General features: G+C 41.9%; 1 non-coding gene across 1 annotated transcript; it reads right to left on the bottom strand.

Moving 5' to 3' along the window:
• Nucleotides 1-15,062: 15,062 nt before the first annotated feature.
• LOC133920203 (small nucleolar RNA Z247) lies at nt 15,063-15,201 on the bottom strand. The gene has a single exon (XR_009910020.1). It is a non-coding gene; the product is annotated as a small nucleolar RNA Z247 (small nucleolar RNA).
• Between the last annotated feature and the right edge of the window lie 315 nt (nt 15,202-15,516).

The following is a 15,516-nucleotide window of genomic DNA, read 5'->3' as shown; positions in this document are numbered from 1 at the left end:
CAACACCAGACCATCCAGTGGGTTGATCCTTCTCTTCATTTCTCTAGAAATGCTCTGGTGCAACTCCCACTGATCACCGGACTATCCGGTGAGGCTTAACCTTCATTCTTTAGCACAACACCTTCTCTGGAAGAATTGCTCCAGTGAGCAGTCTGCTGAAACACTGAACCTTCTGGTGAGGTCTTCAGGCCTCTCTCCCATTTAACAAGTATACTCTGGTGAGTTCAAACATCCAGAGCACCGGACCATCCGGTGAGGCAAGTCTTCCAAGGACTTCTCCAAGTTAGTCCAACTTTGTCCCAGCTATGGTGGCTTCTTTATGTATTGCATCCATGATACCTACTAACATATATTCTTGACAAACATGTTAGTCCGATTGACTATGTTGTCATTAATCACTAAAATCACAATCATGGCCTAATGGGGCCATTTTCGCTACAGGTGCCTATGGTGTGAATATTTGGAAGTGGCTCTAGAAGGACATAAACTTGGTTTCTCTCAAAGTTTTCTAGCTCTTCATACATGGCATTGACCCAATTTGAATCAGATAAAGTATGTCCAACATCATGAGGCTCAAAAGAAGCAACAAATATAGAATCAGTAAAATGAGCATGAGAAGCGGACTTGGACCTAGTTACCCTCTCATTGAGATCTCTGATCATCATGTGTGGGGGATGATGCTACTAAATATGTTGAGTGGCCTCACGCCATGAGAGAAACTCCCCCTCAAACACAGTTGGTGCAGGCTCGAGAGCAGCTGAAGTGGATGTAGAGGCTGCAGGACCCTCTGCTAGAGTTGAAGAAGCAGAAGCTAGCTCTGGAGCAGGTGTGGTCGAGGGAAGTAGTGGATCATCCTTGTCATCACTAAGATCTGGAAGGTCGCTATCTACAAAGATGCTCTCGCTCATCTCTTGATCACCTCCACACTCAAAGACAGAACTAGCACAAGGGGGTCATTTCATCAAAAGTTACATCACAAGATTCTATGATGGTGTTAGTATCAAGATTGTAAACCCTGTAAGGATGACTATGAAGAGAATACCCCAAGAAAATGCCATTAGAAGTGTGCGACTAGAACTTGTCAGATTATCATGGCTTAGGATGAAGCACCAACAACCAAAAACTCTCAAATGTGAAACCTTTGGTTTCCTCCCAAAGCGTAAATCATAAGAAGTCAAATTCAAGATCGAGCGTAAGAGAATCCAAATTGAGATATAGCACACTATGCTAATGGCCTCAGCCTAAAATTTCCTATGAGTCTTATGCTCATCGTGCATCGTCCTAGCTATCTCCACCAAAGTTCTGTTATTTGCTTCAACCACACCACCCTAGTGAGGTACGAGTGGGACAGAAAATTGATGCTGAATGCCATGTTCAAGGCAGAAAACATCAAAGAGATAGTTCTTGAACTCTGTGCCATTATCAATGTGAATTGCTCTTAATGCACCTGGGAGTTCTTTGAACAATCTCAAAGCTAAGCTCTGAAAGTGTGAAAACACTTCATCCTTGCTTACAAGAAAGAAGACTCAAGAGTAGTGAGAGTAATCATCAACAATAACAAGTACATACACTTCCCACCCGTCGAATGAATCCGGGAAGGACCAACAATATCCATATGAACTTCGCCTGGTCGTTCATCACCAGATTGACTGGTGGGTGAGGAGCTGCAACCATTTTGCCATATCGACAAGGAGCACAAACAAGGTTCTTCTCAAACTTGAGCTTGGAAAATCATCGGATCAAACCTAAGGCACTCAAACAATTAAGAAAATCAAAGATCATATGCCTTAATCTCCTCTGCCATATCCAAAGCTCACAAGAAGGTTGAGCAAGTAAACACCGAGAAGAACCAGAAACCTAAAAAAAAGTCATCTCCAAAAACCCTCGCAACTAGAGAAATCTTTCAAATCGAAGCGCTAGAAGAATCAAGAAATCAAGAAGTATCATGCTTGTAGCGCACTTCCAGGTCCTCATCTATCAACTGAGATACAAAAAGGAGGTTGTATCCCAGATGCTCAACCAAAGCCACATCTTTGAGAGTAACTCTCATTTAGCTTTACTGTTCCTTTGGCCTTCACTCTACCTTTCCAATCATCCCCGGAGATGTACTCGTGATGCTTTGTCGGGGTGAAGCTAGAGAACCATGATGTATCTTTGGTCATGTGGCCCGAATAACCGGAGTCAATGAGCCACTTGTTCTCCAGACCTCCACCTTCCACCTACATAGAAGAAGAATAGAAGGTGGATAGCTCAGTACTCGGGTTAGTCAAAAACCTCCTAGGAATCTAGTACTTGGTCATCCGCCTTGAAGCTGAAATAGTAGGAGCATGCAACTCAACACCAACACACTGGGGATGAGTGTAGGTGATATGCCCTAGAGGCGATCACATATGCAGATTGGATCTGCGAGTGGGATTTAATATGATTAAAGGTCCATTAGGGTTTAGAGTCATAATGGGCTTTAATTTGATTAAACATCAATTAGCGTACTCTATATAAGATGAGGAGGAGCCGTGGGTGCAAGTTGTTGATCCCGCCACACAACCCTGGCTGCCACTTATTCCCGAACTCCCTACGAATCCCTAGCTTGGTGCGTGGTGCTAGCACACCGGCGTATGGCGTTCCATCCCTCTACGTGTGGATACCGTAGAGATGATGCTGCTATTGCGGAGTTAATCTTATCGGCGTGAAGATCGTAGCGTTGTACATGATGTGTGGTCAATAAGGTGATCGACTACTTCCTCTTCGTGATCGGGGATGTGTTCGAGGCCTCCCCATCATGGTCGCTGCTTCCTTTACGTGGTCGAGGATCACACAGCGACCACTCAGAGCTGGTCGCAGGCTCCTCGGAGCTGGTGGAGGATTACTCAGAGTTGGTCAGGAGCTTGACCACCTGCTCAGAGATGGTCGAGGAGCACGACCACCTACTCTGAGTTGGTCAAGGAGCACCACCACCTGCTTGGGGTTGGTCGAGGAGCGTGACCACCTACGCGGGGCTGGTCGCAGATCTGATCAAGAAATTGCTCGAGGAGTTTGATGTGCACGATGTTGGATCGATCTACTCCAACTCTTCTTCCCCTATACTATGCGTCGAGCGATAAAGATCTATGATCTCCCACTAGCATGATTTTCTAGGTGAATACGGTAGAAATTTTTTGTTTTAGGCTAGCATAGCCTGTCCGTTCCCCAACAGTGGTATCAAAGCCATCTTGCATAGTTTTTGATCTGGATCGGTCACATATAAGAGATATGTGGTAGAAATAGATTGGATATATTTTGTTCTTGTGATTGATTCATGTGATGCATCGGTCAATGCACGGTTCGATGTTAATGGGATCGGATGAGGTGCGAGTCGATGAAACCATATGACCATAAGATTAGCTTGATCTCGCACTTGGCCGCACGTGCGACTTGCCCTTACTGGCTGGACTCATCATCAGTGCTAACAGCGTGCGCAACTTCATGGTTGGAAGGACAGCAGATCGAGGTTGTGTGTGTTGTCGTCGTTTCATGAAAACCTCATGCGATGTTTAATGTGATTGATCTAGTGGAAATTGAGGCATTGTGAATTACCCAGAATCGGCTTGATAAGATCAATCCAATGAGATTTGATAAGATCAATCCAATTAGATTTTCATAGCGATTTCATAGATACGATCTATGAATTTCTGCCATGATGTCCGAGCCTAGGGCTTTTAAGGATAACATGTTCATGTCATGACATTAGAATTCGATTCTAGGCTTAACTCATTTTTGCAGAGAATGTTGTGACTGGTATGGCTTTGTTATGTATGTGATGCATGTGTGTAATTTTCATGGCCTGTGTGTCATGGTTAATTGCAGCCCAAGGCTGTCATGTTATTGTATAACGGCTTGCGTGCCAACTTGTGATGCTTCTTTATCTTATGTAATTTATCTAGTGCTATTAGGTGTAGTAGACTAGCACATATTCATGGAGACTGGAAGCATGATGACCTGATAGGAACCGTGGCGATGGAGGTCACCATGTTAAGGGGCCATATTATATCACAGTTAATATGATTGTTTGTGATGTTTTTATGTTCCTATCATACTATTCTTTCATATGTCATATGTGATGGATATGATTACTATGATAGAGTAGCTTCCCTCTGAAAAATTAAGAGTAATTGATGCCCGTCCAATAGCTGCACCTACATAGGTTTTAATCATTGCAAAGTAGGGTGCCATCATTTATCTTAACCAGTTAGGGTGGATGTCGGACTTCTACACGCATAGTATTGATTTACTTAACATGCTATCAAAAAGGTTTTGGGCTTGGGGCATGGTGTTGGGCGCTGGGGAATTTGATGCCACCCAACAAACAAGAGTCACATAAAGATGTGATGAGCAATGTGTTGCTTACCAATGTCACCTAGGTTTCTAGCAGTGATGCCAAAGCTCACTAGAACTTAGTTGAATATGGATCTTGTCTCATTTTATTGCATTTAAGGGAAACGGTTTCAAAACATACAATGGGAGTATCTTTTGATAAATTGTTTATTGGAGGATACACACAAACATAGTGTTGAAGCGTTGCATATATTTTGTTGTAGATTTTGGAAGTAGTTCCCCTTACAATTCTTGATTAAATTGTGATGATTGATATGAAATTGAATTGGAAATTGTTCTCACTTAATGATGCAAAGGATGTGTTCTAGAGGTTCTTGTCCTGATGAACTAGCTCAAAGGTGCTATCTTGTAACTCACGGAGTTTATGAGAAACATTGTGATTGCTCACTTTATGACCATAGTCTCACATTGAATACAACTTCAAGATGATTGAAGGGTATATTGCGTTGTGGAGAACCGAGGTTAGCCGAAAGATACTTGATCTTGAAAGCATCACTTGTTTACAAGTGTAGAAAGTGGGGCATTGGATGCCAAGTATAGCACTAAAAGGGGTGTGAACATGTCATGATAGTTCAAAGGGAAACCAGGAATATTTAGAAGATCTCGAGAAAAGGAAGTGCGACTTCTAGCCCTAGATACCAATGATATAGACTTGGATCTTGCCAGTTTCCCTTATGTGCATCGGCAATATAGCAAATGCTTGGTGTTGGCCGATTGGCACTGTAGCTTTGTTATTATCCTCGGAGTTTTGAATGGAATAATTATTATTCTGATCTTAACTTGACTATGACCATAAAATCTGCTTTGGAGGTAGAGGATTGTGGACAAATATTGTTTAGCTTTCTAGCAACTTGGTCTAGTCATGATCCATTGGTGAATGGATCTTGAGGATATGTGAGTCTAGAATATTTATTGGCCCCATTTTATTTGGCTAAAAGTGGTTCTCTGTACAAATATAAGTCCTTCAAAAAGTTCAAGAAGTTTCAGAATGAGATACAAGATCATACGGGCAAGATAGTTACATTCTAGCGATTGGATTGTGGAGTTGAATACTTGAGCCATGATATGATGATCATCTAAAGTAATGTGGAAGTATTTCACAGTTGACTCCGCACAACATGCCATGAAATGGGTGTCTAAACGGATGAACCGTACTTTGTTGGATATTGTTTCGGTGTGTGATGAGCCAAGCTGATCTTCCATTATCTTTCTGGGGTACGCTATAGAAATTGTTGTTTTCACGTTAAAGGCTTTCCACCTATGTCTAAAGAGGAGACATCATATGACATATGGATCGGGAGGTGTCACATGTTGTCTTTCCTTAGGATCTAGGGTTGTGAGGCCAATGTAAAACGTACGACGTCTAATAAGCTCACTCCAAAAATAGATAAATGCTTCTTGTGGGGTATCCTCGGGAAGAAGGCAAAGTGTTTGTCCCTTGAAATAGTGTTCTTCTAGAAAAGAGTTTCTGTTGAAGAAATTTAGTGGGAGCATGATGCAACTCGAAGCAATTCCGGAAACTTCAGAAAGTGTTTCAGCTCCTATTGAACCTCAACAGGTTTTACAAGATGTTGCAAGAATCCACTTAATTTCAATCAAGTCAAAATCAAAAAAATTGAAGACAATTCTTCATTGGAAGAATCCATGGAGGGGGAGAAAAATAATATGAGAATAGACTATAGTAAAAGAAAAAAAAGTAAAAGGAAAAAACCTGCGAATCTTTCATGCTTAAAAATGCCATGAGATGCTTCACGCGAGATCCTTCAAAACAATGTTGAGACACTAACCCATGGTAGTTGTAAAGGGCATGTCACGCACTTGAAAGGTTCATGTGCGCCATTGTTGTTGGACAATGATGAGCCTAAGACTGATACGGAAGCGATGGTGGGACTAGACTCAGAGAGATGGCTTGAGATCCGAATTAGAATCCATGCGAGAAAACCAAGTTTGGAACTTGGTTGATTCACCCAATGGTGTAAAAACTTATTGAGTGTAAATGGGTTTGAGGAAAAAAGATAGACATTGATGGAAATGTTAACATCTATAAGTCGCGATTGGTGGCAAAAGGTTTCAGGCAGATTCAAGGTGTTCATTATGATGAAACATTTTTGCCTGTCGCAATGCGAAAATCTATCCGAATCATCCTAGCAATTGCCGCATATTATGACTATGATATATGGCAGATGGATGTCAAAACGGCTATCCTTAATGGAAACCTAAGTGAGGATGTGTACTTGACACAGCCTGAAGGTTTTGTCGACCCTAAAAAATGCTAGGAAGCTATGCAAGCTTCGATAGTCTGTCTGTGGATTGAGGCAAGCATATCAGAGTTGGAATTTTCACTTTGATGAGGTGGTCAAAGGAGTTCAACTCTATCAAGAGTGAGTAAGAACCTTGTGTTTACAACAAGGCTAGTGGGAGCACATTTTTTCTAACATCATAAATATGTATGACATATTATTGATCAGGAATAACAATCCTATGCATTAAGTCTCTGAAATCTTCATTGAGAAATGGTTTCAAGATGAAATTGTGGGAATAGGGCATAAAGATCTATATTGATATATCAAAGGAGGCCTATGTACATATATTGACAAGGTATTGAAAAGGTTCAATATGCATGATTCCAAGAATGGTTTCATGCCAATGTCATATTGTGTTAGTTTTTGCGAGACTCAGTGTGTTGTGACACCTGATGAGCAGGGACATTTAGATATCAATCACAAGTCATGTTGATGGTCATCAGGAAAAATCATCCTCTAGTACTAGAGAAGAACGAGGATGCGACCATGGTTTTTGAAGAAAAGGAAAAAGGGTCATTGTTGGTTACATCGATGCTAGATTCCAACAAAGGAACCATGGTGTGAAATCTGGTTATATGTAAATAATGGAACGGTGAGCTAGAAATGTCCTATGCAAGAACCATTGCCTACTATACAACAATTGCTAAGTACATCAAAGCTTTTGAAGTCGCATTTGAAATTGCTTGGATCAGAAAATTGGTTTCTGAGTTATGTGTGGTTTGCAATGTGTTTAGTCCAATGGATCTCTATTGTCGATAGTAGACCTATTGCTCGAGCACCGGGAGCATTGGTACCACCATAATTTCCAGCATGTACTTTGGCATGCATACATCATTTCAAATTGAATGAAGAAGTGATGTAAATATATGCAATGGGTATTGGATACCTATTGAACTAGATCCGTTAGGTTGTCTTATCTTACAGCCTGAAAGAAGGTGCACTATCGAGCAATAGGTATTGAATACCTATGTGACTAGCTCTAGTGCAAGAAGGAAAGTTTTGGTGATATGCCTAAAAGGCGATCATGGAGATGATTGTATCACTTTTATGTTTATGTTGTCTTGAGTAATTTGTTCCTTTGTTCTTTGAATGACCATTATAGACATTGATCAGCAAGTGCATGACTTGCTCATGATACTCATTGTATGATGTCATTCTAAATGGTCCTTGATTTCATATCATCATGAGGAACAATGATGATTCACAAACCAGCACGTGTATTGATTGATGATCATGTTTCATGGATCATAGATATGGAGATATCAAATCGATAATGTGGACACATGTTAGAGAATATGGTGTTGGGCAGATCCACCTCAAGACACTGCTGGGACAGTTAAGTGAAGTGCCATCAGTTGTAGTCTCGAATGGTGTATCTGCAGAATCCTTAGACCTGAGATCATCATTGATTCCCAGAATGTGTAGTAACACACTTAGGGGCTTCCAAACACCGCTCCGTAACTAGGTAGTTATAAATGTTGCTTTTGGGTATGTTATAAAGCATGTCATGGGGTGGGCGCGGTTAAGATGGAATTTGCCCCTCCTACTTAATGGGAGAGATATTTCTAGGCCCCTTGAGGTAGTTGGATTGTGAAAGTGCATGGCCATGCCAATATGATTAAAGAGTTAATTATGATGAATTTACTACTTGATCGAGTGAATGGTCGAGCTATCACAAGGGTGGCACGAATCTAGCCTTGAGCTTGACTAGTATCGTGTGGCAAAGGGATTGGTGCATGAGTATATCAAGGTTCAGCCGATATGATCTTTATGTGTGCTCGGGAGTCAATATGTGCTGCTAGGTACCGCTATTGACTTGCAATTCGGAAAGAGTTCCTGGGTAGCTGCCGTTTACACATGAACCTAACGGGTCACACACTTAAGGGGATGGAATTTAAAACTTGCATGAATCAACTCTAGTGCAAGTGGGAGATTGTAGGTGATATGCCCTAGAGGTGATCACATATGCGGATTGGATCTGCGAGTGGGATTTAATATAATTAAAGGTCCATTAGGTTTTAGAGTCATAATGGGCTTTAATGTGATTAAAGGTCCATTAGCGTCCTCTATATAAGAGGAGGAGGAGCCGTGGGCGCAAGTTGTTGATCCCGCCACAAAACTCTGGCCGCCACCTCTTCCAGAACTCCCTGCGAATCCCTAGCCGGGCGCGCGGTGCTAGCACATCGGCGTACGACGTTCCATCCCTATACGTGTGGATACTTTAGAGATGCTGCTGGTATTGCAGTGTAAATCTTCTTGACGTAAAGATCGCAGCGCTGTACATGCTCTGTGGTGGATAAGGTCATCGACTACTTCCTCTTCGTGATCTGGGACGTGCTCGAGGCCTCCCCATTGTGGCCACTGCTTCCTCTACGTGGTCCAGGATCACATAGCGACCACTCGGAGCTGGTCGCAGGCTACTCGGAGCTGGTTGAGGATTACTCAGAGTTGGTCGAGGAGCACGACCACCTACTTGGAGATGGTCGAGGAGCACGACCACCTACTCAAAGTGGGTCGAGGAGTACAACCACCTGCTCGGAGTTAGTCGAGGAGCGTGACCACTTGCGCGGGGCTGGTCGTGGATCTAATTGACAAGCTGCTTGAGAAGTTTGAGGCGCACAACGTTGGATTGATATACTCCAACTCTTCTTCCACTGCACTGCGCATCGAGCGAAAAGGATCTATGATCTCTTACTAGCATGATTTTCTGGGTGAATACGGTAGAAAAACTTTTTTTAGGCTAGCGTAGCCTACCCGTTCCCCAACAACAAGTTTCACGATGGGGAACACGTGGTCCGCTAAAGTGCTGGGACTCAAAGCCTCTTACATGTGGATCAAAACCATATGAATCATGGTAAAATCCACACGGGCAATGCCTCTTGGAAGAGATTGAAAAGCACTAGAGACTCATGGGTAGGAGCGAGGAAAAGGCTCATGTACACCAACAGAGGGGCGATATATGTCCCAGGTACTCTATTCTCACTCACACCTCTCATTTCTCCTGTGGTGAAAGCAAAACCTAACAAGGTGACCATCTCTCTAGCAGTAGGTGTAGTGATAGCGTCTCTCGAGAACTCGACTACCAGTTACTCTAGGCTCTCTCACAGGTGCCCTCATCTTAGGCTATGGAGCTCTCTTGGGTGTGGATTTCTTCTTATAGGTTGAGGTGTAGGGTTGTTCTTTTCTGGCATGGATATTGAGGCATTGATATTGGCTTTCTCCGACTCTAGGGTGTTGGGTGGGGTGAATACAGTCTTGCCAGAACTGGTGTAAGTAACTCTCTCAAAACCCAAACCCAAAGCTAACACAACCTAATCAGCATACATCTTGGTCTTGGCCAAAATCAAATCCATTTTGCCCTTGTCTTCTAAGCACTTCTCCACAAGAGAAAGGAGGTACTCATTCTCAGCCATGAGCTTTTCTACTTACCCTCTAACCTAGTTGAGCTTGTCCTTAAGGATCATGCAGGTGGGACACTTAGGTTGTACATCCATAGAACTCTCAGCACTCTCCAATCTAGACTCTAGCTCTTTTATGCACTTGTCTTTACCTTCAACATCCTTTGAAAGAAAAAGGTAATTCTTTCAAGCGTCTAAGAGACTAAGTCTAAACTCCTCCTCAAGGAGCTTCTTCTTGGTAGTCTCAAGCCGATTGGCGATTTAAGCATGCATAGTCTGAAGCTCGACAAGCTCACTCATGACAATCAAGCAACTCTCACAATCCTCATCCTCAACCTTGGCCCTAGACCTAAGCAACTAAAGCTCAGAAGAAACAGACTCATATTTAGGCCTAAGCTCCATCAACTCACGCACAACTTTCTTAAGTAACATATATCCTGGCTAACGAGAGCATCATTCAAGGTATCAACTTAGATGGAAAGCAGGTCGTAGGAAGGTAATACTTCGAAGAGATCAAGCTCGGGGTTGTTGTCATTGTTGTCATCCACCATGAAGCAGAGACTGGTGAAGTCTTTGTTCTTCTTCTTGTTGTTCTTCACCGGCAGCTCCTCCTCCTCCGAGCTCTCCTCTAAGCTAGAAGAGGTGTCAATGTCGCTGAGAGCAGCCACGAATGGCCTAGAAGCCGCCTTAACTGCCTTCTTGGCCATCTTGTCGTGGTTCTTCTTGAAGATGAGCTTCTTATTCCTCATCTTGTGCTTATTGTGGTCATGGTCGTGGTCTTCCCTCTTCTTATGCTTAGGGTAGTTCACCTTGAAGTGGGTGGTATCACCATACTTAAAGCCGACACGGAAACCGCCACTCCTCTGGTCTCGATGATTGTTGTAGAAGTGGGTGAAGTTCTTCACAATGAGAATAATGCCCTCATCATCCAAAGTGTCTACCTGCTCCTTTGTGATAGAAACCAAAGAAGAAAAAGTAAAAACACTCAATGAAGTGTTAGCACAAGAGAAGTTTGCTCCAGCCTGATTGCCACCATTCGATCCAGAAACCAACGCCATATTCTGAGACAAGGGGTTTTCAAGACCTATCCGAGCCGCCTTTGCAATCTCGGTGGACTTGAGCTTGGTGAAGAGTTCATCATAAGTCAATGTGTCATAACTTCGTGATTCTTCAATGCTTGAGATCTTCACTTCCCATATGCTATGGTCAAGAGTATATAGAAGCTTGATCGCTCTCTCATAGTCATAATAGGGTAGGACACCAGTAGACTGAAGATTACTAAGGATCCCATCAAAGCGAGCAAACATCGCATCCAAAGACTCTGTAGTGCCTTGCACAAACATTTGATACTCTTGGTAGTATGTGCTCTGGTGTCTAGCCTTAATTTGATTAGTTCCTTTATAAAAGATACTCAAAGTAGACCAGATCTCCTGGGCAGTACGGAAGTGCTGGACCCTGTTGAACTCATTCCAACTCAGATTTGTGAACAAAATATTTCTGGCCTTGTCGTTGGCCTCATGCTGTTTGATTTGAATCTGAGTCGTGTGAGCAGCAGAGATCTCGTAGTTGGAATCAACTACTTCCCATATTGCACTTCCTTTCCTTAGAAAATAAGCCTCCATGCGGACCTTTCAGTATGAAAAGTCTCTTCCATCGAACAACGGAATCTTTCCACTTCTCTCTATGTCATCTACATATCACAAAGCTGGTTAAGGTCAACAAGTGACCAAACTAGCTCTGATACCAAGTGTAGGACCGAGAACAACGACTAGAGGGGAGTGAATAGTATCTTATAATTTTTTTACAAAATAGATGGCCTACTCCTTGTTCACCCAACGCTCCTAAAAATGCACAAATGGAAATATAAACTTTGGAGAGACAAAGCGGGAATGAAAGTTCCAAAGCAACATGACTCCACGGATGGAATATGAATCATAGTCTCTATTTACGACCATTCTATAAGTCTTTGAGCACAAAAGCTTGGAACTTGAATGAGGAACAAAGCAAAAAGACAGTCACCAAAAGAAACAACTCTCTAAGTTGATGGTCTAAAGACAAAGGGATTCAAGACCCTCTCCAATACATGTGTATATGAACGTTTATGCCTCTAGAAACAAGAAGAACAACTTTTCAAGGTTGAAAAAATGCAGCTTAGAGGCAAAAACAAAAATCAACAAGAAAATGACAACTGGAAAAAGAAAACTTGTATACGTGCAAGGGAACCAATAGAGAGAGACTAGAAGGAGGGGAATTCAAGCGTATGCAAAAAACATAAATTTTTCTCTCAAAAATTCTCACATATTATATAAGCTAAGCACTCATCTTCATCTCCTCTAAAACTCTAGCACTAGGTTCTCAAATGGGTGGCACAAGGGGCTCAAGTGGATGGTTCATCTCCTCATATAGCCCTACCCCGCTATTATAAGTCTATGAAACTTAACTCCTAAGTTTTCTAACTTTTCCCAAAAGACCCATCTCTTGTAGTACACTCCTACCTACCATCGAGGATATTTTGATCTATTTTCTTCTCGATTCATCGGACAACCATGATGCCTTCATGACTTAGCTTCGTCTCGATGCAAGCTTCGTTATAGTGTCACGTACTCCTCCAGTCCTCCCACGATTTTGAGGCCAAACTGCGAAACCCTAGCACACTTCTCAAAGCATGACTCCCCACTTGCTTACACCTTAAGTAAGCGTTCCTATATCAGCGTGTGTACTCCATCTTGTGATCTTGACTGCCGACAAGTCTCTCCCGCTTCTGATCCGTTGGGCCACCTTATTACTTGCTCCGGCATCTCCTTCGCTTGAATTTGTCAACACGCCATCTCTATCCGTCTTTCATGCTTTGCTTGACCTCCATGTGTTCAGCTAGGATCACTATTTACTCTATTTGACCTCCTTGATCGTCCGACGCCAAGCACTCCGCTTGGTCCCGATCATCTCACCGTCGACCACCAAGTTACATCCATCACATGCACACTATGAGACAAGCAAACACATATCTCCAACTCAAATTCCAATTAGTCCATAATCAAATGCTCAAATGAAATTCTAAATCAATTCAAATCACATTAAAGCTCATACAAACTGATGATCATCAAACAAAATAAATACTAATATTAATCACTCATCATAAGTAAACAAAGACACATTTTAACTTAATTTATCATTCTATTCTGATCCGTGCAGAATACTCCTCTTTCATCACATTTGTGCAGAATACTCATGTTTCATTACTTGTCTCTCTCCTAGGGATGCGTCAATAGCAGAACCTTTTGAGGATTTAGTATCAATAGGCGCTGGTACTGTAAGTGATTTTGAGCCTGGTTATAGATATTTAGATGTTCAAGATGTTGTTCAATGACCTGTGACTTGTTCCTGTAATAGCATTGTTAAACCAAAAATATTTACTGGTGGCACTATGCAATATAGATTCTTTAGTAGTGCATGCGAACCTCAAAGCTTGCAAGAGGCAACATCTCTAGAAATATAAACCCAACGAGTTAAATATAAACCTGACGAGTTAAGACATCAAGAAAAGACACTTGTAACCTTTATAAAGACTACTATAAACAAGGAAAGCACATTTCTTGGATCCAAATTGGAGCTTCTTTGTGTTGTATGGGCAGGGATTAGGCCAACAAGCATACACAAACACACGAAGGAGAAAATAGTTAGGTTTATGACCAAAAAGATGCTCCATCAGTGACTCAAAATTGATAACTTTAGATGGGAGCCGATTGATGAGATAAGCTGCAGAAAGAAAAACTTCATCCCAAAATTTCAAGGGCATCGATGTATGCAAGCAAGGTGATGTTTATGTTCAGCTAACCCATTCTGTTGGTGAGCATGATGACATGAAACATGATGAGAGATTCCTATATTTCTAAAGAAAGGATGTAGTTTTTGATATTCACCTTCTCAGTTAGTTTGCACGGTTATAATTTTCTTGTTGAAAAGCCTCTCAACATGTTGTTGGAACTCATGGAATTTGCTAAACACATCCGACTTATTTTTCAATAGATAAACCCAAGTAAACTTACTATAGTCATCAATGAAAATTACATAGTACTTATTCCTTCCAACTGAACTAGGGGCAGGTCCCCACACATCAGATAACACTTGTTCTAAAGGAAACCTAGACACACTTGATGATTTTGGATAGGGAAGCTGATGACTCTTTCCTTGTTAACAAGCATCACAAACTGAATTTTTATTGGACTATTGGGAACAGGGTAAAATATTACTACTAATTACCTTTTAAACTATGATAGAGGAAGGATGACCTAAGTGACTATGCCATCATTCTGACATCGATTTGACGGCACTAAGGACTTGCCTCGAGGAGGATGAATTCTTCAGGGTTGGAAGAGGATAGAGGTTACCTCTACATCTGCCTCACAGAAGAGTTTTCTTCGTTGCTTGATCCTTAACAAAAAAGAAATCAGATGAAATTCAAGATAGTTGTGATTGTCAGAGGTACGACGATGAACAGAGACTAGGTTCGTTATGTCATTAGGAACATGAAGGATATTATTAAGATGAAGATCATGGACTGGGGTGGGAACAGTAGAGTAACCAACATGATAAATAACCATACCTACACCATTAACTGTATGAACCTGATCTTGTCCATTGTACTTCTCCCTTGTGCTCGGCTTGTCCAATTCATCAATAATGTGATCAGCGACACCAATGTTTGCATACCAATTTGTATTAACACCATATAAATTAACAGCTGTATTGACAACATTCTCTTCACTAGTAAAAATTGTGTCAAACCTTTTCCAGCAGTGATGAACAATATGCCCAACTTTAGAACAAAGCTAGCATACTGGTTTTGAGCTTGATGAGTTGTTGTTATTGTTATTATAGCCACGACCGCCACGTCCCCCTCGATCACCATGACCACAAGAGGAATTACATCCTCCACGTGATATACTGTTAGCTGACATATGAAATTGAGGGCTTTGCACCTCAAATCGAACCTCAGTGGATAGAAGTTGAGCATAAAGATCACTCAAGCTAATAGGGCCAATTCTTGCACTTACAACCTCAATAAGTGGATTATATTTAGAATCAAGCCCAATAAGAATATAAGACACAATATCATCTTCATCAAGTTGTTTACCTGCAACACCCATCTTGTCAGCAAATCCCTTCATCTTGGAGAAGTATGCTACTACAGACATGGCTCCTTTGTGCGTGCTTGTCAGCTTGGAGCCTAGATGTATAATCCTTGAGCGTGACTGGAAGGTGAATCACCCTTTAGACTTTAGCGGAACTCATCAAGGTCGCGATTTGGGCTAGCACCTCTCTTGACAGAGATGCCAAAAGGTAGCTCAACACTTGTTGATCATGTGCAATCCACATTGCATACGCAGGATTCTCCAAGAAGTCGACGGTCTTGTCATCTCGTGCCACCTCAATAATAGCTGTGG

The sequence above is a fragment of the Phragmites australis genome, chromosome 5 (assembly GCF_958298935.1).
Source record: "Phragmites australis chromosome 5, lpPhrAust1.1, whole genome shotgun sequence".
NCBI lineage: Eukaryota > Viridiplantae > Streptophyta > Magnoliopsida > Poales > Poaceae > Phragmites > Phragmites australis.
This window is presented reverse-complemented; position numbering and strand designations above follow the sequence as displayed.